The 27,159-nt window shown below is 39.6% G+C and overlaps 1 long non-coding RNA gene across 3 annotated transcripts; it reads left to right on the forward strand.

Moving 5' to 3' along the window:
- On the forward strand, positions 1–26,934 carry LOC306656702. Of its 3 annotated transcripts, XR_013762615.1 has the most exons (4): positions 1–140; positions 437–535; positions 25,764–25,808; positions 26,883–26,934. It is a non-coding gene; the product is annotated as an uncharacterized lncRNA (long non-coding RNA). The 3 variants fall into 3 exon arrangements; XR_013762616.1 differs by lacking the exon at positions 25,764–25,808; XR_013762617.1 differs by lacking the exons at positions 25,764–25,808; positions 26,883–26,934 and adding an exon at positions 15,024–15,187.
- The last annotated feature ends 225 nt before the right edge of the window (positions 26,935–27,159 follow it).

Here is a 27,159-nt window from a genome sequence, read left to right on the forward strand (position 1 = left end):
CATGTCTCTTTAAATCTACTGAGGAAGATATTCCTTCTGGCCCACAGGATGCCAAAATGACTTGATGATTTATTTATGCAGCGCTTGGCAGCCCATAGTCCAGATTGTGGCTGGAGCTGAATTTTATGAGCCTTCCCCTAGTGAGTATATTTTAAAATTATATTAAAAATAAATTTTTTTGAAAACTCCAGCCATGTTTGGCCTCACCTCAGGCCCTGACAACAGTGGTGATAGGAAGGAATTAATATTTCTAAGGACCTAGCTGGTGAAATTTTTATTGCAAGAGCTTAGGAGAGTGTTAAGTTTTCAGTTAGGGAAGGGAAGAAATGGTATTCAGTGCTAAATGCTTTAGTGATATCAAATGTGACCTTTTCTATTTGTAGCAATTCATCTGGTCACTCAACAATTATTTATTGTGCTTCTTACTATATTCTAGGAAGTAACGAGAGCCCAGGGGAGTGTAGTGAAAAAGACAAACACTGCCCCTTCTTTCCTGGAACAGACATCTCAGAAGAGGGAGATGGATGAGAAACAGGTAAGTAAATACTGTAGGTGAACAGAATGTTTTCAAATCACAAGAACAATAAGTCCCATGTTAAAAAAAGGGACTTGGAGCTGGGTCCTGCCTGGGGAGCAGGGAGTTTGCATGTTGGCCTGGGAGGGTAGCTTCTCTAATGCTAAATCAGAAAAATGGAGGATCTGGCAAAACAATTTTCTGGACAATTTTACCACTGCAAAATCCAGGTCAAAAGAAAAATAAGCTGTCAAACTCAAATGAAAGGGTTTAGACCAAAAGATGGGAGTTGAAGCTATGGAGGTAGTCAGGCAAGGTGGTTCTAGAAGTGGCTTTGTAACTCAGCGTTGTGGGTTTGAAGTACACAGGGTCAGTGCTCACTTGTTATAAGGAGGCCCAGGTTTACAAAGTCTGAAATAACCCCAGGGGAAGGAGAGGTTTTATCAATGAATCATAAAAAGTGAATTAGCAAGGATAAGAACTTAAAATCCTGGCCAATCTTGATTGAGATGATTAATAGTAATACTCCATATTTATGTGCCACTTTTTTTTTTTAAAGAACACAACTCATGTCTTTATGCCATTTGAATTCCCTATCGATAAGTAAGGTATTGTAATCCTCACATTAGATGAGGAAACTAAGGCAAAGTTAAGCAGTTAGTCAGGTCTCTTTACTATGGCTAGCCATTTAGTGGAAAATGCACATACTTCACATTAAAGGCCATGTTCTTTGGGATTATATCACAGGCTACTTCTGCAGCCAGTCGAAAGTAAAAAGACTTGTAGTCCATAATTTTGTGTTTTAACCATTTTATGTAGATTTTGAAAACTGAAATTATGCCTTGGAACAACCGCTGAAATGAGCACCTGCGTAGAGAAAAGTGTTCCAATTGGTCGCATCTACCAAACAGACTGCTTAAAAATTTAGTTTGCTGAGGAGTCAAGTAGGCAAGGACTCAAGTTCAAAGACATACTCTGGCTCTTATGGCAGACATATGAAAATTTTTCTTCACTCACTACTGACAAGAGATCAGACCTTTGTAAGTGTGTCCAGACCAGAAGGTCTTAGGGGACTTGTTAGTGTTCAAACTATAACCAAGAGCAACCATTGCACTCTGAGCCTTTGCTCAAGAACTGCTGGCCAAGGAACAAAAACATTAATCATTCAAATGAAACTCACTTCAATCATTTTAATATCCCTTTTTAGTAAACAAAGACCTTTCTCAAAACATAAAACTTCAGGAAATTTATCACTTGTAAGAGAATAGATGTAATTATTACCATGTAATGTTAATTGAGTGTCAAAAACATTTTAATTAATTTATTGGGCCCTAGTAATGCACAAAGATGTTGCACAGAACATGAAATCAGTTACTTTCCTGCCAATTGAGTGTCCAATCATAATTCAACAATCACAGCTCTTAAGCTAATGGGAATCTATCACCAATAAACTTGCAAGTGCTATTCTTAAAAAAAAAATTTAATTAATGTGCCATTTCTCCACAATGTAGTCCTCACCATCCAGGTCTTTTAACTGGAGGCTGATTTTGAAAGAATTATGTGGGTATTTCATTAAAGGGACTTAAGCATAAATTTGGGTCAGGGTTATAGTAATTCTGTTGGCTGGAAGCACTGAGAGAAAGATTCAACCTGATAGGTGTCCTTTCCTATCATATACACAACTCCATGCTATCCTAAGCTATTAGGGAAAACTTGATTGTGAACAAATTTCATTCTCAGGACTATGGAAGCATCTTTCTGTCTATTTTAGTCAGGGGTGGTGATGCTCTCAGTTAATGGTAAATTCTGCATTTTGTTCATGCTGTGGTTTACACTCTGAAGCTAGCAAATCCACCTTCATTCCAGAGAAATGTTCCTTAACATACTGTATGCCTGGGTCTCCTGGGACTTTAGAAAGGATTTTCCAGAGTCAAAACCTTTTTTTTTTTTTTTTTTTTTTTTAACCCCATCCTTTGGAACTACACTGAATTAGTCTCATCACTCTTCTACAGGATTTTTGGTTATTCTAGGTCAGAGTTCCACTGGGGCCAGGAGTCCTAAGCAGGTGATACCATAGTATGGATAGAAAGTTCTAGTTTTGGAATCATCTAGATCTGGATTTGAATCTCAGCTTTGCAACTTCCTGTGTGAACTCAGATAGTGATTCCACTATTTGAGTCTCAGTTTCCTTATTTATAAATGGGAATGATCATGCCTACTTTATAGGACATCAGGAGGACTCTGAGAAAGCAGCACAGCTCACTGCATCTAGCTAGGTGCTCAAAACTGTAAGCTCCCTTGACTCTGAAGGACCTTGCCTTATAAATATATCTCCATCTCATACATCATTTCAAGCTGCAAATATACCAAGTAGATTTTATGAGCCAGTTTCACCTGGCTGCATATTTCATCTGAAAGTTCTAACTACTTTGCTGGAACAGTGGAACCTTCCATGAATGCCATCCTTGGATTTCTTGCTCTAGAGCCCTTTCATAAATGGAAGGGTACAGAACAGTAGTAACTTCCCTCCAACTCAGTTAAGCTCACCTGCCTTATCACGGGGCCTATGGCATGATGGAAAATGGGCCTTCATGTATTATCTACAAAGGTGATCTTAAAACTCCAGCTTGCAGTTAAACGCAGCTTGAACCTTCCGCATGCTAAAGCAACTGTTCAAAAAGTAAAATATCAGGGCTAATAGTGACTGAGTTCTGTTGGTAATAATGTGGGGAACAATCCAATTAGTTTAATTAATTCATTATTTTCCCAAATAAGAGCAGTTTTGTCACTTTCGCAGAGATAGGCGTTTGGTTCCTTTTAATTAATACAACTTCTTAGAGGCAGGATTTTGAATAGACTCTGTGATTCCTGCAACACAGTCTATTTTCCTAACAGCTATCTAGACAAGATCAGTGTTGTTACTTCAAGTTATACAATGGAATGGGGGAGTTATAGGTAATCCCTTCTTCTGTACTAGCTTGAAATAAAAATTAAATGGGCCTTGAGCGTTCGTGAATTGCAGTGTTTCATTGGGGCCATGGAACACTAAGTGAGGCTCAGAAACAGGGTGTTAATTCAGGCCTAATCATTTAATTCCACTCCGTTATGTGCCGTATTTATTGCCCTCCTGGATCTGTTTTCTATGGCCTGATAAAGAGACAGTGATTCCCTGAAGCTCAGTCAGGGACCATTTTATTTATATCGTTAGTTAGTCCAATAAAAGCACTGGCTTCAGATTCCTGCTGTTATTTTCTGTTTTGTAGCCCTGTCATTAACTATGAAAATGCTGATAGGGTTTTCATCTCCTAGGCTGGAGTAGCTCTGCGGTTGAATGAGGGGTTGGAAGGAGTGGGGAAGGTCAGGAGGAGATTGGCTGGAAAACTCAGGTTTGGTGTAAACAAGCGCAAAGGGTTTGGGAGCCAACTCAAGTTTTATCAGCAAATTAGAACTTTCCATGATTGGGTGTGTTAAATGTTGTGAAAACTTGATTGTTATAATTTAGAGTGAACTTGGGCCCTTTTAAGCTGTGATTCTGTTTATGAACCAGACAGATTTCTAATTTTTGTAAAAAATATCAAACCTTGCTACTACTCTTCACAGAGCAAAAATAGTTCTAATTTTGGAGGGAAGGGAATGGAATATAGCTATAAAGCTGTTTATGTATGTCAAGCAAAGGAGAAGTGATAAAAACCAACAACAGACATTCAGTGGAATCACACTTCAGAGCCTCTTTTTTTCAAGTTTTAACTGTGTAGTTTTATTGTTTTCCTAACAGTCTCTAAAGTGTTATGGAGAGGTCTAGAATAGGGAAATGATAGTGAGAGACAGATTTATAGAGGTCACTTGAATTAATGATATGGCAATCAGAAGGTAACACAGGTACATTAACATAACATACTGTGTAATTGCTAGTGCTTCCAATGGAGTTAATGTGTACTTAACTATGTAATAACAGACATTATTTCATAGCAGATATGCAATCAGCTCATCTAGTTGGTGTGTAGTGCACAAACGAAGCAAATCATCATTGTTGTTTTAACACCAAGAGTTGAGGATGTTTTGAAGGCTAATGGGCCTTTATCAGAGAGATCATCTTTTTAAACCAGCCTAAATCATACATTCAGCAAGTGAATGTGAAAAGTATTAACAGGCTTCTATACCTATGTTGGTATTTAGATGTTTGGAACAATTAGTATTGCACAAAGTTGTATTTGGAAATGTGGCTGAAATTGCATCAGCAAATTTTCTTGGAGGTATAACATTAATAACCAAAAGTTATTCAAGGAGGCCTTGAATACAGAGTTTGCACATTCTTATTGAAAGATAAGAAGTGAATATTCATTCATTTTCCCTTCAAAGACTTATTGACCACTTTCTATGAAATAGTTAATGATTCAGGTCAGGCCTCCAAGTACTGTGTACCCTGATAATCCTCAAAACGTTGCTTGCTTCAGTGTGGCAGAAAGAGGTAGCAGAGGTGGCAAAATTTTCCACAGTTCCCAAAGAGATCTGAAGTGACTCAAATGAACAATCTTTCTACTTTTCCTAAATACAGAAAAATATACTTTTGAATTGTGGCAGGAGTAGAGACTGTGCCTTGTATGGAGACATTTTAATAAACAGCATTACTCAGCAAGTTAGAATTTATGAATCACTTCATCTTACATTATCACCTTTGATCTTCAGAATAACCTTGTAAAGGAGGTAAGACAGGTTTTACCACTTCAAAGATGTGGTAACTGAGTGTCAGAGAGCTCATGTGACTGGGTCAAGGTCACCTGTCACAAATATGGTAGAGTCAGGTCATCTCATTCCTAATCCAGTATGAGTCTACTAAATAAAGATTGAGAGAAGCTATATAAAAGAATGATAAATGGCCCCACTCATTTCCCTGCCAGTTCTAACTTTTCATGATTCTGTAGTAAGTATCAAATCTTGGATTTTGGAGAGAAAAGAATGTGAGACAACCAAAAAGAGATTTCAGAGAAGATGTGGAAGTACACCATGGGAGCTGGAGAGAGTGTAAAGTCACTGAAGGCCCCTGGACGAGCAGGGGGGAAGCAAAGTGTGATGGCTGATGTACATCATCCTGGACCACAGAGCGTTCCAGGAGCAGAAGGCTTGCATGGGAAGCCATGGCAAGCACATGCTGAGTGGCAGACCGTACTCAGATGGTAGAGACCTTGAATGCAGAGTTTACTTTCAAGGAAGTAAAGAGCCACTGACAGTTTGGGGTAGGAGAAGGATGTCATACAAACTACTTTTTTCATGAGGATTGCCTAGTGTTATGCAAGAAAAAGTAGTTATTGTTGGTAAAGACACATGTTATGAGCCCCATAGCAATCATCCAAGCATGAGGGAAAACTAACACTGCTCGAGAATGTATACATCCACAAGGATTTAATCATTCTCTAGAGAATTAGAAAAAACTATTTATAAATGTCCTAAAGTATTCAAATAAATCAGTCGCAGCTGCTGTCCCTTCTTGGGAAATAGCTTCAAATTAAACTTAGCTTTCAATATGCATGAAAAGAAAAATTAGGCAATCATCTAAAATCCAGGGCAATGCCCAATACTTAATAGGTGCTCAATAAATTTTTCTAACTATGATGATGAAAATATTATCCAGTTTAAGAAAAAATCATATTTCTCTAGATATCAAGCTTTTTCAGATATAAATATTCTTATTAAAATATGCTTTTTAAAGTCACTTTAATGCTCTATGTATTTTAAACATATAAATGTAGATTAAGTGAATTATAAATTTAGAGTCAATTCAAGAATTTTTGTTTCTTTATGAGCTGAGTGACACATAATAGGATAGTAGTAAGACTAGAAGGACTAATTTAACATTTTAAATTGAGTCTAGAGTCTTTATTATAAAGAATTCCATAAAACTTTGCATTTGCCAAGGGTCACCCTATCAATTAATTTTTGCTTTAATCAGTAAGCTCTGTTCTTCCTAGACAGTCTTGGGCTAAATCCTGAGCTCATATAAATTAGCTTTTGGGGATACACAATTCTTCAGTAAAATTATCCCACTGGCTGGGTAAACTTGATGAGTAGTTTCCTAGCATTGTTGGGCCTCAGTTTTCTCATCTGGGCAATGGGAATGATAATAGCAGTGCTGCCTTCACAGATACACTATGCAATGTTGGTCACTATTATGATTCTTTCCCTAACCTGTTTTGTGTGTCCCTGCCTCTTGTAATAGTAACCAGAACCCTCTTGTTTTCTTGTCAGCAACACTCCATTTCCCCCTCACCCATATTAAAGTTACCTGTCCTGTGTTCTAGCTCATCACAGTGAGAACTCTCGTTTCGACTAAGCTGATAACCTGCTGCATGCCAAGATGTTAGTGAATATTAATATATCTAGTTTTCAACCCTCCCAGACATCTTGCTTGTATTCTAACAGAATTTAAAACACTTCAGTCAGACAGTGAAAATGGTATTAATTTTAGATTCCTCCATTGGTTGGGAAGGAAGATTCTGGCAGAGAAAGTTGAAATCATGCCTATACATATGAAGGACTCTGGGGGGTGGGGTGGGAGAAGACTGACTTCCTGCTGGTCCTTTAGTGGCTCCATAACCAATATCTGATGTGGATGCTCCAGCCCTACCGTATTTCCCAGTCCCTGCTTCCTATCATCGGGAGCATTTTTCTGCTTAATAACATATGCCACTGTCCCTTTCACATTCAGCCAAAGTGAAGGATGCCCTCACTGGATTCAGCATCTGTGCTTTCCATAGGTTTTATAGCAAAGGGCTGCATCATGGTGTCTGTTCCAGTTACAGTAAGAGCCCGCTGGGTCTTCCTCCTGTGTTTATAAATGCAGGCATTTAGTCCACAGTTGTGCTTGCCATTGCTGGAGAAGAGAGCTGCCCTGCATCCAGCACGGTAGGCTCTTTCCACTCAAACCAATTGTGGCACTGGCTTCCTCGCCCTGGTGCCTACCTACAGCTGTGCTTACTGAAGTGCGACTGTAATTTGCTACAGCATGCCAGAGTATTAATAGACAATTATTTATTGCAAATCTGAACCATTTATACTGTTTACTGGCTGACACAATGTAAAATTTTGATCCAAATGTTAATGTGTCCATGACATTGCATAATTCTGTTCCATGCCATGGTTTTTCTCTTCTAAATGAATCGAATTTGCAGTACAAGGAAACGGCATTTTTAATGGATGAATGATTTACAGCCTCAAACTTACAGGGCTATTATTTGTGTAACTAAGGGAGAATTGACTAATTGCAATAACACAGCAAATTAGACAAATTTAAGATTGCATTGGGAACAAATTGATAGGGAGAAAATGAAAATAAGTCACAAAGTTCTTAAAGGGTAACTGAATAAATCTCACTTTAGCTTTATAGGGCGATTGTATTTTGAGGGGGAGATCAGGTACCTTTGAGGCCAAACAGACTTATAAATATTCAATTGAGTAGAACATAGATAAAAATTACCTCTTCATAAAGAACCATATGTGTAGGAAAGAGCACTTCCAATTCTCCAAATGTTTACTGAAATTGCCTACACAAATGTTTTCAGCAGTTGGGTGAAAACAAAGAGCTTTATAGCTATGTGGTTATCGTGGAAAAGGCACCAATTTTAGCATATTTACCTCCTATTTGTTGAGCATGCAACATGACACCAAGGAAGAATGATTTCCTAGTGGAGATCTTTGTGAATTTTCAAAATAAAAAATGTGCATCAGCGAAAATACCTTTCTGAGGTGTTCCTCTTAAGTTGTTTATATCGATTCCTGTTATTCTGATACCTCTGCCCATGGAGAGATTGCTCAGATAAAAAGAGCCTTAACACAGTTCTAATTAAATCTCTAAGAACTGCACTGGGATGTCGAAACACAAGGACATTCAAAGTGATGATTCCTTCAGCATGCTAGTCCCTGGGGATCCCACAAATTAATGCTGAGAAAAAAAGCAATTTGGTGGGGGTGCTCAAAATGACAAAATATTTGTGTGTCCCTCCAAATTAAATTTTAAAATGGCCTTCTCTTCTCCAGATGGCAGGACCCTCCCTCTTACTGGCTTTAGCAATTGCTTCTTTGTTTTTCTTTCCTGCTCCCTCGACCAGTCGTATCCCCTTCCAGTCTGTCTCCACCATTTAGCTAATCATCTTTCTCAAATATATATCTTGTCTTCCTTCTTTCTTGCCAAAAGCGCCTCAGGATGATTAGGATAAAGTACAAGCACTTTGGCATGGTGCACATAGTACTTCTGAACTTTGCACCCATGCCCTGTCATCAACTTGCTGGCTAGTCCTCCTCTTCCCCTGCCCTCCTTGTCCAGCAACTCCTGGCTCACTCTACAGGTGAACAGTGTGCTCCAGATGACTTGTAATCCTCGAGGCAGGCCTTGCACTTATGTCTAGGGTCAAGGTCTTTGCATATTTCTGTTCCCTCTCTCTTTGTGGTGCCCTTTCCACTTTCATTGGCTCTTGCTTATGCTTCAGGAATGGGTTTGGATGACATTGACCTTGGGAAGCCTTTGTTGAACCAATAAACTGCTCCTTTCCAAGAGCCACCTTGATTTCCCTGTTTTCTATCACTGCATTGCCATAGCCAGTTGAGAGCAATGATTTTTTAAAAAATTATTTATTTATAGCTAGTATTGAAAATCAAACCCAGTGCCTCACACATGCCAGGCAAGCTCTACCACTGAGCCACAACCCCAGCAAGAGCAATGATTCTTTAACCACAAACTTCCACTGAGCTGGTAGTTCCTGGAAGGCATGACTTGTTTTTTCAACTGGATGTGGCCATAGAGTAAATATATGAAGAATAAGTGAAATATTTCTTGAATACCTTTTTTGTCTCAGGCACTGAACATGGTCCTGTGAAAACATAAGAATGTTTGCACCTGGTCCCTTCCCTCAAACAGTATAGGCTATAATTAAGTAGGGGATCACAAGACATCTAGAAATAACAAAGCAAAGCATGACAAGTGTCACAAGAAAGGCAAGACTTACTGCTGGGTTTCAAAAAATTGAGATTCATTCTTTAAAAACTATTATCTTCTCTCACTCATATGCTTACTTTGGAATTTGGAATTAAATCCTCGATCACTTATTAATAAGGTAACTTCAGACAGTTTACTTTCCCTAAGACTCAATTTCCTCAGTTTTAAAATGAAGATGATAATATTTACCTCATGGGCTGCCGTGAAGATTAAGCGAGATCATATGAAGGGCCCAGTGCACAGAAAAGACAGTGAATAGTGCTGGGGATGTAAGTCAAGATGCATACCACCTGCTCTCTCAGACTTGTTCCACTATGCTTCAGGTTTTATTATTTAACATATCATATTTCACCTGTTGGGAAGACACCTTCATGTAGGAGTCTTATCCACATATGATAAGTAGCTTGTTTTCAAATTAGGATACAATATACTCAGTTCCTTCCAATATTGATTGTAAGTAACATTTAGAAGGACTAAGCTTTAGTTTGGGTCTTCTTGAAATTTTAAGGACCCAAGGACAGAAATCATAGCTTATACTCTGCAGGTTGCCAAAGACTTTTGTTGAATTTGAATTGGAGAACTTGAAAAATTCTGATTTACTTATTCAGCACATATTCGTTGAGTTCCTCTTGCTGTATCCATCTTTCCTTCCATGGACCTTCATCCACAATGGAAGTGTCAGGGTAAAAGGAAAGCAGTAATCAACCAACTGCAGCAAGGTAGGGTGCAACGGACTAGACTTCAGTATTAATTGTAGTGTCCAGGTCACACCATTCCTGTGACTTACCGGATAAATGAAGCCAAGACTATTGTTCACCATATAAATAGTGAACTCAGGGGAATATGGTGGTCAGGAATCTGAGTTGCAAAATTAAAGACATATAACTGTGTAATTTTGTTCAAATTACTTTTTTTTAAACTCCTGATTCTTCAACTATTTCCTAAGACAATGCATTTAAGACAACACAGTGAGAACTCAATGCGTGGGTATTTCTATTAGCATTTTGAGAATCTATGTCATTTTAAGATACACTAAGTTAAGGACACCTGTTTGGGAGAGGTTTTTGCATTTTTCTTACTCAACTGAATGCCTAGTCCATTCTTATGGGACAGTACAATCTAGTCTTCCCCCTCACACTGCTGAAGAAGGGGACACTTGTGAAACACATTTTAAAAAAATAGATCAATAGAACTGACAGCCCTAATTAAATCAAACAGAAATTTTGTATTCCTCCTAAAATCACCAATACTGCCTTCAGTACATGGCATCTTTTGGTCTTGCTTTCTGTGTTATAATGCAAAACCTGAATATGAAAATATTAACACAGAAAGAAAGAAAGAAAGAAAAGAAAGAAAGAAAGAAAGAAAGAAAGAAAGAAAGAAAGAAAGGAAGGAAGGAAGGAAGGAAGGAAGGAAGGAAGGAAGGAAGGAAGGAAGGAAGGAAGGAAGGAAGGAAGGAAGGAAGACATCTGTAGTCTCTATTAGAGAGGAGTCATGAGTTGTTTGGCTTTGCATTTAGGAAAAAAATCTCAAAACAACTTCTGAGCAATTTTTCTAATCTTCAATTACAAAGACACACTGACAAAGTTAAAAGAAAATATACATGGAACAGATTCCAACCTGGGATTCCAGACTGAATCTCAGGCTTGTAACACACTATTAAGAAAAGACTATTCATACATCACTGAATTATCTTTGGAATAACACAGTTATTTTATATTAAGCATTTGGTATTAAAAACAATTTATTTGTTAATTTTACTAATAAAAAATATGCCACAAGTTCTGTAACCTGTTTAATGACTTCTTCACTTTTTTTATACTCATAACCTCTAAAATGAGAAGGCACCTGGGCCACTCTGTTGACTTCTGAGGGTCAGGTCACATCCTTTCTAACTTACTCATCTGGTTAATGCCTGATTTTGAACAACAGAGGGAAACTATCCTCTTTTCATATTAAACATATTTATTTTACTTTCACATCCCATTTAAGAAGAGAAGCCATAAACAGGAATATATTGGTTAAGAGTCAGTTTTTAATTATGTCCAATGGAAGAATTCCGTGGGAGTCGCGTAGGGCTGTGTCACTGATGTACATCAAGAAGAATTCAGATTTTATATTATTTGTTCTAAACCAGAACATTTTACTTATTATTCATAATACATGTTGAAAGCAGACACCAAAATGGCTCATTTGGAGCCTTTTTGTGCTTGCCGGCTAATGCACATTAACGCCAGTACACATTCTGTATTACAGATCCATAAAATGCATTTGCATAATATTGAAATTATAATCCCAAATGTGTACTAAAAACCTTTATGAAAAATTGTTACTGCTCAGCTACTATACAGTGGCTAATTTTTAATCTTCAGCCTCTCAGCTGCGAGTAAAGATGGGGTATTCTTTAAATAAAAGTCTCAGGAGCGCGAGCTGAAGCCCTCTCTCCCCTCTTTTAAGCAGGCTCTTGGTAGTGGGAGGAATATAATAGCCAAAGTGGGAAACAGTTGTCTTCACAGTGACCCTGGCGTTTTGTGGTACCTGGCTTGATTTTTAAGGTGAGGGGAGAGTACCTCTAGTTTCCCTGCCTTTAATTAGCAGCGGGATGACCATCCATTGCCTGGAGCAGTCCACCTCTTGGTCTGTGAAGAGCCCTCAAAGTGACTGAGGTGGCAAATAGTTTAGTAGAGAATACTGCTGGCCCTGGTCATGTATATGGTTGGCACAGTGGGAAAACAAATTATAGTTGAACAAATTATAGAAATGAACCCTTACAATGATTCAGTGAAGTCACTGTCTGTCTCTTACAATGAAACAGGATCTCAGAGAAGTTCAGCACTTTGCCAAGTCTCTTATCTTCCCAATGTTGTCCTATATCTATGACCTGCCCCTTCAAACTGCTATCTCCAACAACAGTTTCAATTCACGTTTGATTCTTGAAAAGATTCCACAACTGTGTTCCCCGATAATTTTCAGAGTTCTAGAGACTTCCCAGAATTAGCATTCTAGAATTGTATTTGTACCAGGCCTTTTTGGGGTGCACTTTTATATGGGGAATGCTGTGGATGGGCTGAATTCTCACCTTGTTCCAGTGGTGCCCTGCATTTCCTCTGTGGAATTAGTCATCTCTTGGCAATTGCCTCTCTTGCTTCTACGGCGGTCCCAGGCAGAAGTTTACCTGCTGTGCCACCTCAGACCATTCTGCTCAATTCACCAATTGTGAAGTGAGGAAATGCTCTCTGGTGTTCTTCCACCAGACTCTACTTCCTATTTCCTCTTCTCTCTTTTCTGGAAGTTACAACTACTGGAAGGGAATAAGAAAACCCAAGTCAAAAAGTTTTGTCATCTGCTGGATGGCCATCTTATACTAGTTAGTGGCTTCCTGAAAAGAGCCAAGAAGAACCAGAGTTAGGACAAATAAATCCTCTACTTTAGTTTGGGAATTTGGATCCCGAAAAAGGCTTTCTTATTTTCCCTTCGTCGTTTATTTAATTTTCATTTATTTGATTTTAATGGGAATTACATATACCATAAAAATTCAGATAGTGTAATAATTCAAGTGTTATCTTGCAAAGTGTGTCTCTTTTCTATTCCTATTTTAAAATCAATAGCATAATATACATGATATTCTGCACCTCTTTTTTTTATTCATATCTTAGATATCCACTCTTTTAGGGATGAGTAGAACTGTTTCTTTCTGTTAACACAGATGTGCCTTAGCTTATTTAATCAATTTTCTTTTGATGGATATTTATGTTGTTTTCAGTTACTTGCTATCCCAAACTTTGCTGCTAAACTAAATCATGGGTCACTTTTGAAATTTGTGAATAGATCTGTAAGATAAAGCTCTGGGAATGTAATTGTAAGATTGCAGAATATGTACATGAATGAAAATTTTGGTAGGTTTTGAGAAATTGTTCACCATAAAGATTGCTCCAGTTTACACTCCTCCTTCCATTCATTAGCACCAGTGCACAGGGACTGCTTGGCTTAACATTTTAAAACAAGAGGTTCTGGGAAGCAAAGGCTAAGACTTGAGAAACTGGATTTAGGAGAAGGTTGGACAAAGGGCTAGGTTAGTGGACATCTGCTGTACAACTAACCTGTTCCCAGATAGGTGACAGAAGAGAAGGACTGGGAAACTCTTGATGAGCCCATTCCATGCATTTCAAAGGACTCTGAAATAAACCGGAACATATGGGTCTCCTGACTGCTGCAAAAAATCTCCAGGAGGTAAATTCCACAGCTTTCTTGGGTAAACTATTTGGGCTTCTCACAACTCCTCTGAAAGTCAAGACATTTTTCCTTATGTCTAATATAAATCTTCCCTGCATACATCCACTTGTGAAAAACGTGTGCTAATGTTTCCCCAAAGCAATGCAAGTTCGACAATCTACACACCACGATGCCATAATTTCATAGCTAAAGTATGTATCTTCCTTTTTTTAATAGCACACATCTCGTAAGTCATTTTAGAAACCTTTGATACCTTCACAGGGGATGGCATGAGACCTTTTATTTCACCCTGCATTAAATTTAGCAAGGGCCTTTACAGAGACTCTGTGTGTGTGTGTGTGTGTGTGTGTGTGTGTGTGTGTGTGTACTTGGAAATGTTGCAGTGCTCTCTTTCTTTTATATATTATAATCATAGAATTATGATACTTTCTCATTAAACGCTGATTAATGTATAGCTTTCTTAACAGCTTGTCCAATATCACTTTTGCTGAAGGAGACAATGGCTCTGTAACTGACAGACTTGTAGGTCATTTCTGAGTGTATCTTTCTCCTGCTGTCGAGCTACAATAACTATTTTAGGAACATTTGGCATCCAAAAAATCCCAGCATTGTGCAAATTAAAACATCTGCTTATACTTTGACACCCTCATTCTTCAAAGGTTAGTTGGATTTGCGGTTGCTTTGTTCGACAAGACTGCTCTTAGGGCCCAAGGATGCACACTTAATTATTGGGAAGATGTGTTTGACAGAGCTGTGGGGGAAAAAAATTACCCTTCATATTCAGACCAGCATTAACATTTTTATAGAACAAGATTGCCTGAGAGTCAAAGAAGGGGGGAAAACTCCAGGAAAATAAATATGAATCTGTTTGGTCACTAGACTTCTTCTGATTTACAAGACGCCAACCAATGACTCTTTGCTCTTCCCTAGAACTCATCAGCTTGCTGTTAAACTGGCATTTCTGATTTCTGCTGAGGTTAAAGACAGCAAAGTAAACTCTGCTTCCAACAATAAATAACAGAGGGAGTTATTCTTTTCATTCAAACAGGCTTTAGATCACAGCAGACAGCTACAACCAGGTGCATTTAGCTACATTTGTCATTGCCACAAATGCAAAACATGTAAAGAATCTGCTGCAAACGGGTCTATATCCAACCTTTTTCTGACTTAAATATTTTTCCATCCTCCGTTGTGGCTGAGCTGTTGTCGCCCATCACCGTCACCATAAGGAAGGGCCGAGGTGCCTGTGGTAATGCCAGCATCCCCTGATTGGTTTGTTTATTTATGCAGGTCCTCAGTGCCAGGTAGCAGATTGTGCCCTGGAAGGCTTCCTGTGTCTCGAGCCAAAGACTGGTAATCTTCTCAATGGGCAATGCCGAGATAACACATGTCAAGAGGCAGCAGTGGCAAGTGAGCCAACTCATCACTCTCTTCATCCCACCACCCTGCCTGTCCCCTCTCCTTTTGGTCTCACTGCCATTCCACAGGCCAGTGGACTTCAGTTGCTGTTGGTCAGGGTGGAAGAGACTGGCGAGGGATACATAAAAGGAACAGCAACAGGGATTTGGTGAGGCAGGCACGGGCAGGTGAACAAGGACTCATATGCAAACGCACAGCTGGGTGTGAGTTATTTGCATATGGAAGACCCTTTGTTAAAGTAGCTTGCCCAGCTGTGTGGGCGCTGGGGGGTGGGGGCTGCTCTGAAGCGCGAGATGAATTCTCAGAGTGAACAGAGTTCCTTCCTATCTAATTTGTGCACAAGTTGAGGGAAGGCACTCTCATCAGGGACCTGAGGCAGAAAAGCCACGTGGTTCTGAGATTTATTTTCCTTCTGCCGAGTATATTATTTCCAAACTCGCCTTTTCAAGATCTTACAAATTCCCTTGAAAGATGATTTAACAATTTAACGAAAACAACAGCATAACAAAAGCCGTGTTGATGAGGGACAGAAGTAAGGTTGGGTTTGAAGTGAGTGACGAACCTCGTAATGAGGTGTGCAGCTTTGTATATTAAGCGGTTTCTCTGCGGTACTTTTCCAGATGTGATGGAATACATTTATTTTTGTGCTCATCTGAACTGAAATAATACAAATGAGATACTAAAATGATATCATTACGTGCAGAAGTAGGCAAAGAATTTAGAATCCCAATTCTACAAGTTAACAGCTGTGCATGAAGCAATTCGGAGCTGCTTGGAATCTGCAGGTTGCCTAGGAACCTGTCTAGTTCATATGGACCGACCGTGATCTACGTGTGAGTCCTGCATGTTGATAGTTCAAGGCTACTTTATTTCAGGCAAAAATAAATAGCTGGTAGTAAGAAGTCTGTCTCCACTGCAGTATGGCTGAATACAGCCACTGCAGTCGTGCAATAAAACGGGATGAGTTTAAAACTACCAGATGGTACCCTGTACAGTGCCTGAAATAAAATAGAGAATTAGGGTGCCCCAAGGTGTGCACAGGAAAGGCAATTACATGAAATAAATGGGCCTCGGGCCTACAGGATGCTCAAGTATGCTACACAGGAGACATATAGTACATCTGGTGAACAGATTTTATCACACACTGGAAAGCCATAAAGCACACCGTTGAATATCGGATCCCCGTCTCACAATGACATTTTACCTGTGTTGGTATTCAGTGCTGTTTATTTTAAAAGGTGCTGTAATCTCAATGATGTGTTTTAAAAGCCTCCTTAACATTGTTTTCTACTATGCCCCATTTTGCTGGGGCAGATTGATACAATGCAAGGAGAGTCTGTGGACAGATAGCCACCTCAGTCGCACGAGATCATGTTTTTATTTCGTTTATCTCATAGCTGATGTGATTTGAGTAATAGGATTATACTTGTCAGCACTCCCCATTTGGGAAAATGCCAGCATATTTTTAATGCTAGTTCCCACATCTTTGCAGATTCACCAGTTTCCCTCCCCACACACCCCTCTTTCTTCTTAATGTTCAAAGAAAAAGCAATTTTCGGTGGTGGGGGTTTGTGAGGAGGATTTGTTGGCATGGAGCCCTTTCTTGTTTCTTCCCCCACAGATGCAAAGCTGCTTTCTGTTTGAAAATGGTTGTGCTCCTTTCTGTTGCAAAAAAGACTGAGGAACACATAACATTCATTATTGTTTTAAGAGTTGCTATAATAAAATCCTCTCAGTACTTAAAGATAGTTTTAGTGTCCCTTCTAGGATTCATCCTTGCTTTGATAATTGGGTAATTGCATCCCATCCCCCACCAATAAATATTTTCACCCAATTAAGTTTAAAACTATAATAAATTTTAAAGAATTATCGTCTAAAAATTCATACCCTAGAACCAGTATTAAGTATGAATATTTATCTTAGGCTGCTGAGCAGTGCAGCCTGTTTACACGCTCCCATACCTCCTGTGCAGTGGCCTAGCTCCCAGAGCTGCTTCTGGCAGTGTAACTGTCCTGGACGCCAAGCAGGAGCTGCAGGAGCCAGGGAAGACTAGTGCTCTTCACCACCTGGATGGTTTTCAGACATCCAATCCTTCACCTCCATGTTCCTGCTCTTCTTCGTTTCCAGCAGCATTCACTTTGTTTCCATTCCTTCCATCACCCTTCACTTCCTCATTCACTTGTGCATTCATTCCTTCGTCCTTGTTCCTCATGGTTAAGGCCCTGTGTGGAAAGCCACACAGAATGAACGAAGTGACTGTCCACACACAGCTCACCTTCTGTTCCTTCCCATGTTCTCCACAAACCAAAGTGTCACATGAATCCGTCAGGCATCAAGTACAGGCTAAGCTCTCTGCTGCACAAGAGCATACAGTCTCCATGCTAAAGGGCAGCTAAATGGCATGAGGCACTAGCCTATCACCCAGATGTGTGGTAGATGCAGAGCAGCGCCCCAGGACAATCCATGGGTTCACATCTCAAACTCCTCCCACTACAGACACCAATAGAATCTCAACCATGGCCCCCAAATCAGTTGCTTTTGGCAACAGCAACACCTGGAGCCAGTGAGCCAAGAGTGAGGACGAATGGGCATCACTGGCAAAGCTAAGGTCATGGTTTGGGAGGAGGGAAAAGCCATGCAGGAATGAAAGAGAGAGATGGAGAATTGACTACCAGGCATGACAGAGGACCACAGGAGGAGATGGGTGTCCTGGCTGGCAGGTGAAGGAAGAATGGACCCTGACTCAGAGGTACTACCCAGCACCCACCTGGTCTTCCTACTCCAGGGCTTCCTCAGATCTCTTGCCTCCTTTCAGCTGCTCTGTTCCCTTCTCCTAAGCCAGCTCCTAAACCAGCCTTTCTACCAGACTGCCCTCAAAGCCTAGGCACATTCTTCCCTAGTCACCTCCTCCACCTCCACCATCAAACTTTAACCACCTCATCCTGTTCCCACCATCCCTATGCAGGAAGAGTATGTGGAAGTGTTGGATGCCCAGGTAGCAGTGTTTCAAAGCACATGTAGTCAGGGACTAGTGACTTAAAACAAAAAGCTGTCATGGAGAACCTATAGTTAACATGGTTTTGGGTGCCAAGTTCTGCTAATAAAGAGAATGTCAATGATGATATCATGCTGGTAGAAAAATTATAGTATACTTGGGAAACAAAATTTTAACTTCGACAATTCTATATAAATTTCAAGGTTTTTTTGTTTTTAAAATAGCATTTATTTTTAAAAAGTTAATGTGTGCATTACAGAAAAAATAAAAACACAAGCAAAGAACAAAGTCATCCAGTCATAAACAGCTTAGTTGGATGTGTCCCTCCAGGTTGTGCATGTTCATATACAATATTTGAGATCATCAATAGGGAAGTTGTTTTAAAAATTCAGGCTTATAGGAACTGAAAAATACCAGAATCTAGCAGCCTTGGCTCTTGAAGCCTTTATGATATGCAGGGGCTTTGGTGGTGGCCATCAGTTTGCAAAGAAGAAATATCCTAAAATTTCAATTTCAATGGTAGAGCTAGAGTTAAACCAATCTGGTATTTGACTTGTAACTTACACAGTTGTGATCAAGATGATGGCAACAAAACTTCACATTTAACTCGTTTAAAAATATTTCAGATAATGTTAATTGATTTCAAAGATTTCATCTGAAGAAATGCAAGTAATACATTCAAGAAAATAGTGTAAGAGAAGGACAGAGAAAGAGGACAGGGAAGAATTTGCAGAAATTCTCTTTCATGTCTAGACTCAAAAATTTTACTGTACTCAGATTTTTCATCAGTTCTTAATAAGCAGTGAGCAGAAGCTGCAGGCAAAGGCAGGGAGGGATGCTGGTGACTCTTTTTAGGAACCTATCGGGGAGAGGTGTGTGGAGGAAGTTCTTGACATAAAGGGTTTATACTCCTTTCAATGTTGTCTCTCCAAGGATAGGTTGGGCTACAGGCGGCTGCTTGCTGGCCAATGTCAGTTGGTGTGCCACCTGCCCTGAGGGTGGAGTTTTTCTGGAAGAAGGGATCAAACCAGAATTAACCAAGGTTCCAGGGTGCCTCTCCTAGATGGAAGTAGCCTGAGCAGGTCGTTTCCATGGCAGCCATCACTAGGCACTCTGCCAGGGAGGCTGTTTGGTACTTAGCAGACTGGTTGCAAGGTAACAGCAATTCCAAACTGCCCTGCTGTAAGCCGCCATCCATGAGCAGAGAAAGATCAGAGAGCAAGGCATTGAAGTGTGATAGATTAAATGAGAAAGAGAGATAAGAGAGAGCCTAACTTCTACTACTGTTATTTTCTAGCTGTGTAAATTAAGGCAAGTTATTTCATCTCTTAAGCCTCAGTTCTCCATTCTGTAAAGTAGGCATGAAACTACTACTCTTATCCTCATGAAACTATAATGAGGAGTAAATGAGATAATCCACATAGAAGTACACAGCCAGGCTCATAGCTAAACTATATTTAGCTATTGTTGCAAATAATAACTATAGATAAGAATGAATGAAGTAGAGGTGCAGAGAGAAGCAGAGGAAAATGAGGCTCTTTTAAGGGTGTTATCCAAAAGCATCACAAGGCACGTAAGAGAAAACCAGACACAGTGGGGATGGTGGGCATGCATGTGGTGAGGAACAAAATCACACTGGGCCTGTTCTCCAGCTAACGACGCAGGTTTTTCTATCATTAAGGAACAGTATCCAAGGGGTGAGAACCCTTTGGGATAAACAGAGACAAGGGGTGGGAAAGCAAATCAGAAAGCTTTCTAGCAGCTGGCATGGTGGCAGTAAGTCATAAGAATCCTGTAGCAACTGACCCAGGAGTTGCTGAATGCGATGAGAGGCGGGCCATGGTTGTCAGTGTACCTGCAGATGTCATGACGGGGTAACGGGGGAGATGGCTTCTAGACGTCAGTGTTCATGATGGGGAAGGAAACTAGAGTCAGGAAAACCCCAGGTTAGAGACATTGCCAATGTCTTTCGAAGGTCCTTAGAAAAACTGCAGTCTCGACATGTGGATGAGGGAGAGTGCCAACGGAAAGGTTTTGTACTCAAAATAAATTGTTGACATTGAAGAGCGGGAGAAACCTATTTAGAAGTCTGAATGAATGTAAATGACATCAGATGTTGGCATTCGATTTTTTTAAAGGTAACAGAGTAAAAATACATTTTAACGTGTAGGGAAAATAGGAAATGTAGCAAAAATATGAGACTTTAATTGACCTAGAGATAATTTCAAAATGTTCTGAAGATTAGAAGGATTGGAAAAATACCTGATGTGTCAGAATTCACCAGCAGTAATGCAGTGTGAAGCAGAAACAAAATCAGACTGCAGAACTATTTCCATCCAATCCCATTAAATCACAAAAGCTGGGATTTGAAGGACCCAGAGAGACCAACAGAGACCAACAGAGCTAAGTTCTCAGTGCTCAATAAGAGCATGATAGGGAACAGAACTTTCCAGGGTACAGGGTATAGATAAAAGAGAACTAGGAAGACAGAACATGAGAACCCTCACAAATGAAAAGTCCACAGATGCAGATGAGCAGATGAGATCTTGGTAATACCATGTTACAGGACACCTCTGCCTTCTGTCACCTTACTGTCCTGAATTCTGAGTTTTGTCTCTTTGACTCCATTAATTCTCTTTTTTCAAAAAGCAGTGGCCAAATTCACTTACCTGTGCACACATATCCATTTATTTATTGTATATTTACTGAGTAGCAGCAACATATGTGGTATTAGCTCTGCTCTCTGAGAGTTACAGTTTAGGGAAAGGCATATGAACACAGAGAAATTAATAGAAACAAGGCGTGAAATCAGTATTATGAGTTCTGGAAAGACAGTTCTTTGAGGATATGACATTCGAGGAAGGAATTGTGAGTTTTTTTGTGTGGACCGAAGGGGCTTCATGAGGGTTTAGGATTTCAAGAGTGAGGGCAGGGATGTAGGTGGATGTTTTAAGCTATTTTTAGGAATGAGCTATTTTTAGGAAATATCAGGAAATCTGATGGTGGAGAGGATAGTGGCAGACACACCTTCCAATCATAGAGGGTGGGGTTTGACACACGATCAGTTCTATACATAACAAAGATATTGCTCTCAGCAATCTCGCACAGAGACAAATAGTTCTGAAGCAAAAAGTACAATGGCCTGTACTGAGTCTCTTGTTGAGGCTGTAGCCCTACAAATGGGAAGGGGGAGTTGAGTTGGAAAGACACTGGACAGGTAGAATCAAGACCAAAGGGCCTGCTGGGTATGGAGAAAGGGGAAGAGGTTGGAACAAAGATTCTCATCTGAATTCTCATGCTCTTTAGCCTTTCTCTCCCACCCTTTATTGCTTACCATTCCTGGCTTCTGGAAGCTTCCTTCTGTTTCTTTTAATGAGGCAGCACTATCCTGCTTTTTCTTCTGGTCATAAGTGAAAAACTTGAGTGACCTTTGGTTAGAAATTTGGCTCTTCATTCCAACACTCATCTCTCCAAAAGATTAAGTGATTTATGTGACGCAGGTCAAGAACAAGTCAAGTGGCAGGTCTGAGACCATGAAACTTATCTACTGAGCTGAGTTCCACCCCCTGGGAGAAGAGAAAAAGAAGAGATTTAGTTGCAGGTGTGTACAGATGTGAGCTTAGGGAACTGAAATGTTCCTAAGACTTTCTTGGTAGGGGAACTTAATGCTTCATACCAGCAGGCAAAAATAGTTTGAAGTTCATTCCCAAGATAGTGAGTTTTAAATAGAGATTTGATTTAGAATGGTTGACATATAAATCTTCTTCAGGCTTCCACGTGAAGCACATGTTTGATCCAACAGACAGCAATGAGTCTTTAAGAGCTGTAATGGCCCATCATGTCAGAGGGTATTTATGGATTTACAGAGTCTTCAGATATCTGGTTCTTGTGCAAGCATGATAAAAGCCCTGTGAAATTTTTGCTCAAATAAATGAGAGCTTAGCTAGCTGTGTTTCTTAAATGACTCAGCCATTGTTCACTTGTAAAATACCCAGGGGTCCTAGACTACATTTTGGAGAAATGTGTTGCAACATTTCTATTGGAAGAACAAGGCAGTTTGGGGGTTGTAGGAAATCACTAACTTCTATTTTTGTTTTTTTGCACTGCTCACTTAATAAGAAATATGCTGCTGAATACAAGTTTTTCTGGCAGGCATTTCTCAGGTCATATCTCTAGTGACACACAAGGGTGATGGGAGCGAAATAGTTTTATATTTGAAAAACTGATTTGGGACATAGGTCAATAATGTTAGGAACCAAATATTTTTTAGACTCAACTAATAGGACTTAGAAGTAAATGGTCTTAGAAATGGAAATCTTGCCTATGGAACCACTAAGTTCTCATTTCCAGGAAATAGTTGAAGTTTTGTTTTTTTTTTTTTCCCTCATCATCTTTTCAACCTTTTTCTTGATAGAAGGAAAATTAATAGTCATTTTCTGTATCTTCACAAAGTGCTTGTTAAAATATGGAATTAAAGTACCCTTTCCATTTAACATTTGAAACAAAATATTTTATAAGTAAGTTGTGCAAAATAAGGAATTTAAACATTTTTTATTAATAGTGCTGGGGATGGAACCTAGAGCTCTGTGCATATTAAGTAAATGCTCCAACACTGAGCTGTCCTCCAGTTCAAATGAAGTTTTGACTAACTGATACTAGAACACTCAATTCTGCCAGAGGATATTTAGGGTCTTCCTCATACCACAAGCCAAGGCTTTGGCTTAGCTCAAAATTGAAGACCAAAGGTTTTCTGATCAGTATCAGATAAGTCTGGGGCCTCAGAGATAATTGCTTTAGAACAAATAAAAGTGTTTTCCTAATCTATACCTCTTAGTGAAGTCAATATTGGGGAAGGACTGAATATAATGTTGCTTTCTTTGACTACTAGATGGAAGTGCTAACATACTAATAGCCATGTCCAGAGCAAATTTGAGAGCTTGAGGAAAGCTACCACCACAACTACCACCAAAGTGGCCTCCCCAGTTGTCCTCCTAAATCCCCAGGAGAGGGGCAGACCTCCCTCTTGCTGGTTTGGGATTTAAGAGATTAAAAAAAGAGGAAGAAGAACAGGAGGTTCTATACCATCTTGTGTCCAAAAGAATCACCTTTCCTTTGAGTCAAGTTCCCCTGGGTTGAAGAATGAGTTACTTCTTGACTCGTCAAGGAAAAACTCGATTTTTCTAAAAGAATCTGAAATAAGCCACCTCAACCTCTATTTACATGTGATTTAAATAGAATGAATTGGAGCAAGAAAAGGATAACAGCAAAGAACATAGTCATAGCTTCTCATATCTTCAGGAGATTTGAAGAACAAGATGATGAGATTTGAAAAACAGTGCCAATGACATTGCCCATCCAAAACTGTAGGTATGGTATCAAAAGCAATCATGATCCTAATACACCTCCTCATGACCCCAGATCATATCATGACCCCACCTTGGTGGCCTTGGTGCCTATGCCTGCATTGTCCCAGGAGGTTCTCCACACCTTCCTCAGACATAAGTTCACATGTGACAGCATGTCTGCTTCCAACAGGTTTTAATGTGCATTCCTTGCCATGAGAGACTTTGGGTATGTTTATAGTTTTGGATCAGGGCCATTTCCTCATCCTGCTCATAGCTAACCCAGTGAATTCTTCTTAACCTGGATCACTTTCTAACTTCTGATCACAAAGACAGGTAATGTAAAGACAGACACACAGTGACAGCCCAGAAAACAGCTTCTCGTTTTCAGGATGATTAAGGTCAGAAGAGGACTCTATACAGCTGAGACCAATATGGACTCATAATAATAAAATAATTGTTATAGCTTTGTATTTTTGTACTCAGTACTGCTTTATACTAGTCTCTGGAGTCAATGTTTTATATATTTTGTTATTTAATCCTTATAACAATCCTATGAAGTAGGCAATGTTAGTATTCCTATTAAGCAAAGAGAAAACCAAGGCTCAAACAGTTTTAGAAATCTTCCCAAGGTTTCATAGATAGTAGGTAGCAGAGCAGGATCAAATCCAGGTCTCTTATTCCTGAGCTCTAACTCTGTGACCTTGTGCCATGAAGAACATTAGCGCAGTTTCAATTCCTGCACAAGTGCCAATCTATTTCTAGTCCAGTCCATGGTGCAAGGTCAGACTCAACCAAACTGCAGGCATTTTTTTTCCCAAGTCTAAGTCAATATAGGGAGATAAGCCTATCTTAATTCATGGAAAACTCCCTTAGATTTACTCCAGCTCTTAGGATCTAAGTTTCCCAAAGAAATGAGTTTACCAGAGGATCCAGATGAAATGAACTCTCAGACCCACTGCAGTGTGGGCCTAATCTAGCTCCAGTGAGAAAGGAACAGAATATATCCAGCACCCATGATATCCCTCCTTCAAGGGTTGGTGACTGGATTCATCCCAGTCATCTTGCAGAAGCTTCCTGGCATGGGGTTTCCAGTACCAAATTAGTGACACTCAGGAGGCATCAATCTTCCCAGCCTTGAAAAGAGAACAGGTGAGGTTCGGTACTTGAGCATTAATGATAGATTAGCTCCAAGAGCACTGGCAGCCATATCTGCCAAAGGAAAGGGGTCTGTTAGCCCGTGCTCTAATATCAAGTCTACCCCTGCCACAGTAAATTATTAGCTAAAGAAGTCATTTAGTCCCCAATGCAGAAGCTACTCCTGATGATCAGTTACTGAGCATTACAAAGAACCTTTAAAAAGTCTGATGGCATAGAGAAGGTAAACAAAAGATTAATATCCAACATTTATATGCAAGCAATACATCATTAATGATCATTATGGAGAACTTGCTTAGTTCAAATGAGGTTCCAGAAGACTGGAAGCATTTCACTGTAGCACCAGTATTTATAATAGCCACCCTGGGGAACAGCAGGCCCATCAACTTGACATAGCTAATATGCAAGGTAATGGAAATAAGTAGAGGTGAAACGGAGCCACACGGACACAGAATTATCCTGGGAGCCAACTTCCATGCAAATAATTAGAAACTGCCCTGTTTATTAGCGGAGTGGAGAGGACATTGCCTCAGACACCTTAGGTCACATTTTAACTTACCATTTAAAACTGGCACAGCGTGTTGCCCTGCTTCTTAAAACCACAGCAAAGAGCATTTGAAGCAATTGACAGAGGACAAATAGTTTCTAAAGAAATTTGAGGAACAAGTTTGTTCACATGGTTGGGAAGCAGTAGCACATTGGAGAAAAAGAGGTGGTCTGGATGTTAGTCCTTGTTGCTGGCAACATCTTCAAGTCCCTTAACATATCATTCTATTAATTTTCTGAACTGTAAAATGTGGAAAACATTTTACAGGTGCCTAACCTGTCTTATAGTTTGTGTAAAATAGGAGACTTATATGAAAGTACCTTGTAGAATATAAGAAAGGAGAGGCAATGCAGATGGCACAATGGGCCAAGCAGCGAAGGGACATGGAGGACGCTCTGGCTCTGTGAGGACTAGACTCACCCTCTAAAAGGGCCCTTGGGCTCTGACCCATTGTTGCCTTGTAGAAATGCAGGACTGGTGGCCCAGTTGGGTCTTTCCATTTAAAATCGAAATTGGAAATAGTTTTTATTTTCATTTTCTTGATAAGAAATCTTTCTGTTTTTTGCCAGGTGTGGTGGCACATGCCTATAATTTCAGCAACCTGGGAGACTGAGGTAGGAGGATCTCAAGTTCAAAGCCAGCCTCAGCAACTTAGCAAGGTCCTAAGCAACTTAAGTGAGACCCTGTCTTAAAATTTAAAAAATAAGAAAGGCTGGGGTTGTGGCTCAGCGAATAAATGCTCCTGGGTGTAATCTCTGGTACCAAAAAAGAAAAAGAAGAAGAAAGAAGAAAGAAAAAAAGGATTCTTTCACTTTTAAAGAGCAGCAACTAAAACAAAAATTTCTAAAACTCTGTTTATACAGATTGCATCCTGTTCACAGACTATTAGTCCTCTTTCCAACTTCTCCCCAATGGATAAAATGGTATAAGCACAATTAGGAATTTTATTAGGTGATAATAGTAGTAATTACTAGCATTTGTACAATTACAGAAAAGAATACTTATTGTTTATCAAGTCCTTCTCCTTCTTTCTCCACTTTCACCTCCTCTTCCTTCTCCTCTCTCTCCTATGGAAAGAGTTTTTTTAAAAAGCTTTATTGTGGTATAATTGCCATATAAAAATTGTATATATTTGGGGCTGGGGTTGCGCCTCAGTGGCACAGCATTTGCCTAGCACGTGTGAGGCACTGGGTTCGAGTCCCAGCACCACATAAAACTAAATAAACGAAATAAAGGTATTGTGTCCATCTGCAACTAAAAATATATTTTTAAAAATTGTATATATTCAAGGTATATAGCATGATGATTAGATAATTTTTTTGCTTTGTGTTGTTTTTCCAGCATTGGGGATAGAACCCAGGCCCTTATGTGTGCTTAAGATATTCCTTGGCTAAAATTATCTGTATTTTGTGCAAGCCATAATTTAAAAAATAGTTTTCATGGAAACCTTAATTTTATTTTTAAATGCAGTAGTGGATACAATGTAGACACCTGCATCCTCAACTTTTCTTAACATAACCCTTTGCTATGGTCGTTCCAGTGAAACATTTTTCTCAAAGCACAGTTAATTGTAGATCTTTGCTGTAAATAAATACAGAGATTTGCCAACATTTCCTCTCACACATTTACTCCTGACCTATGGAGTTTGTAAGCTGGATAAAACTAACAATTCATATTTATTTCATTAGGCAAAGCAAACCAGGGATTGGCTACAGAAGGTGATTTCTTCACCTGACCTAGGTAATAGAACTGGCCACAAAGGGAGGAAGGTAAGCCATAGGATGTCAGTCTGTGTCAGCTTCAAATACAAGGTAACTGGGTCCAGAGGAGGCATGGTAATATTTCATCTTCCTGTCATTGCACAGTGAAGACTCCCTTAGAGGTCTGTTATCCTGGAAAACAATATCCAGAGGGGGTCTTCAAGTTCAAGAAAGATATTTGCAAGAAGACCTAGGAAATACAGAA

The sequence above is a fragment of the Sciurus vulgaris genome (assembly GCF_902686455.1).
Source record: "Sciurus vulgaris genome assembly, chromosome: 3".
Lineage (NCBI taxonomy): Eukaryota > Metazoa > Chordata > Mammalia > Rodentia > Sciuridae > Sciurus > Sciurus vulgaris.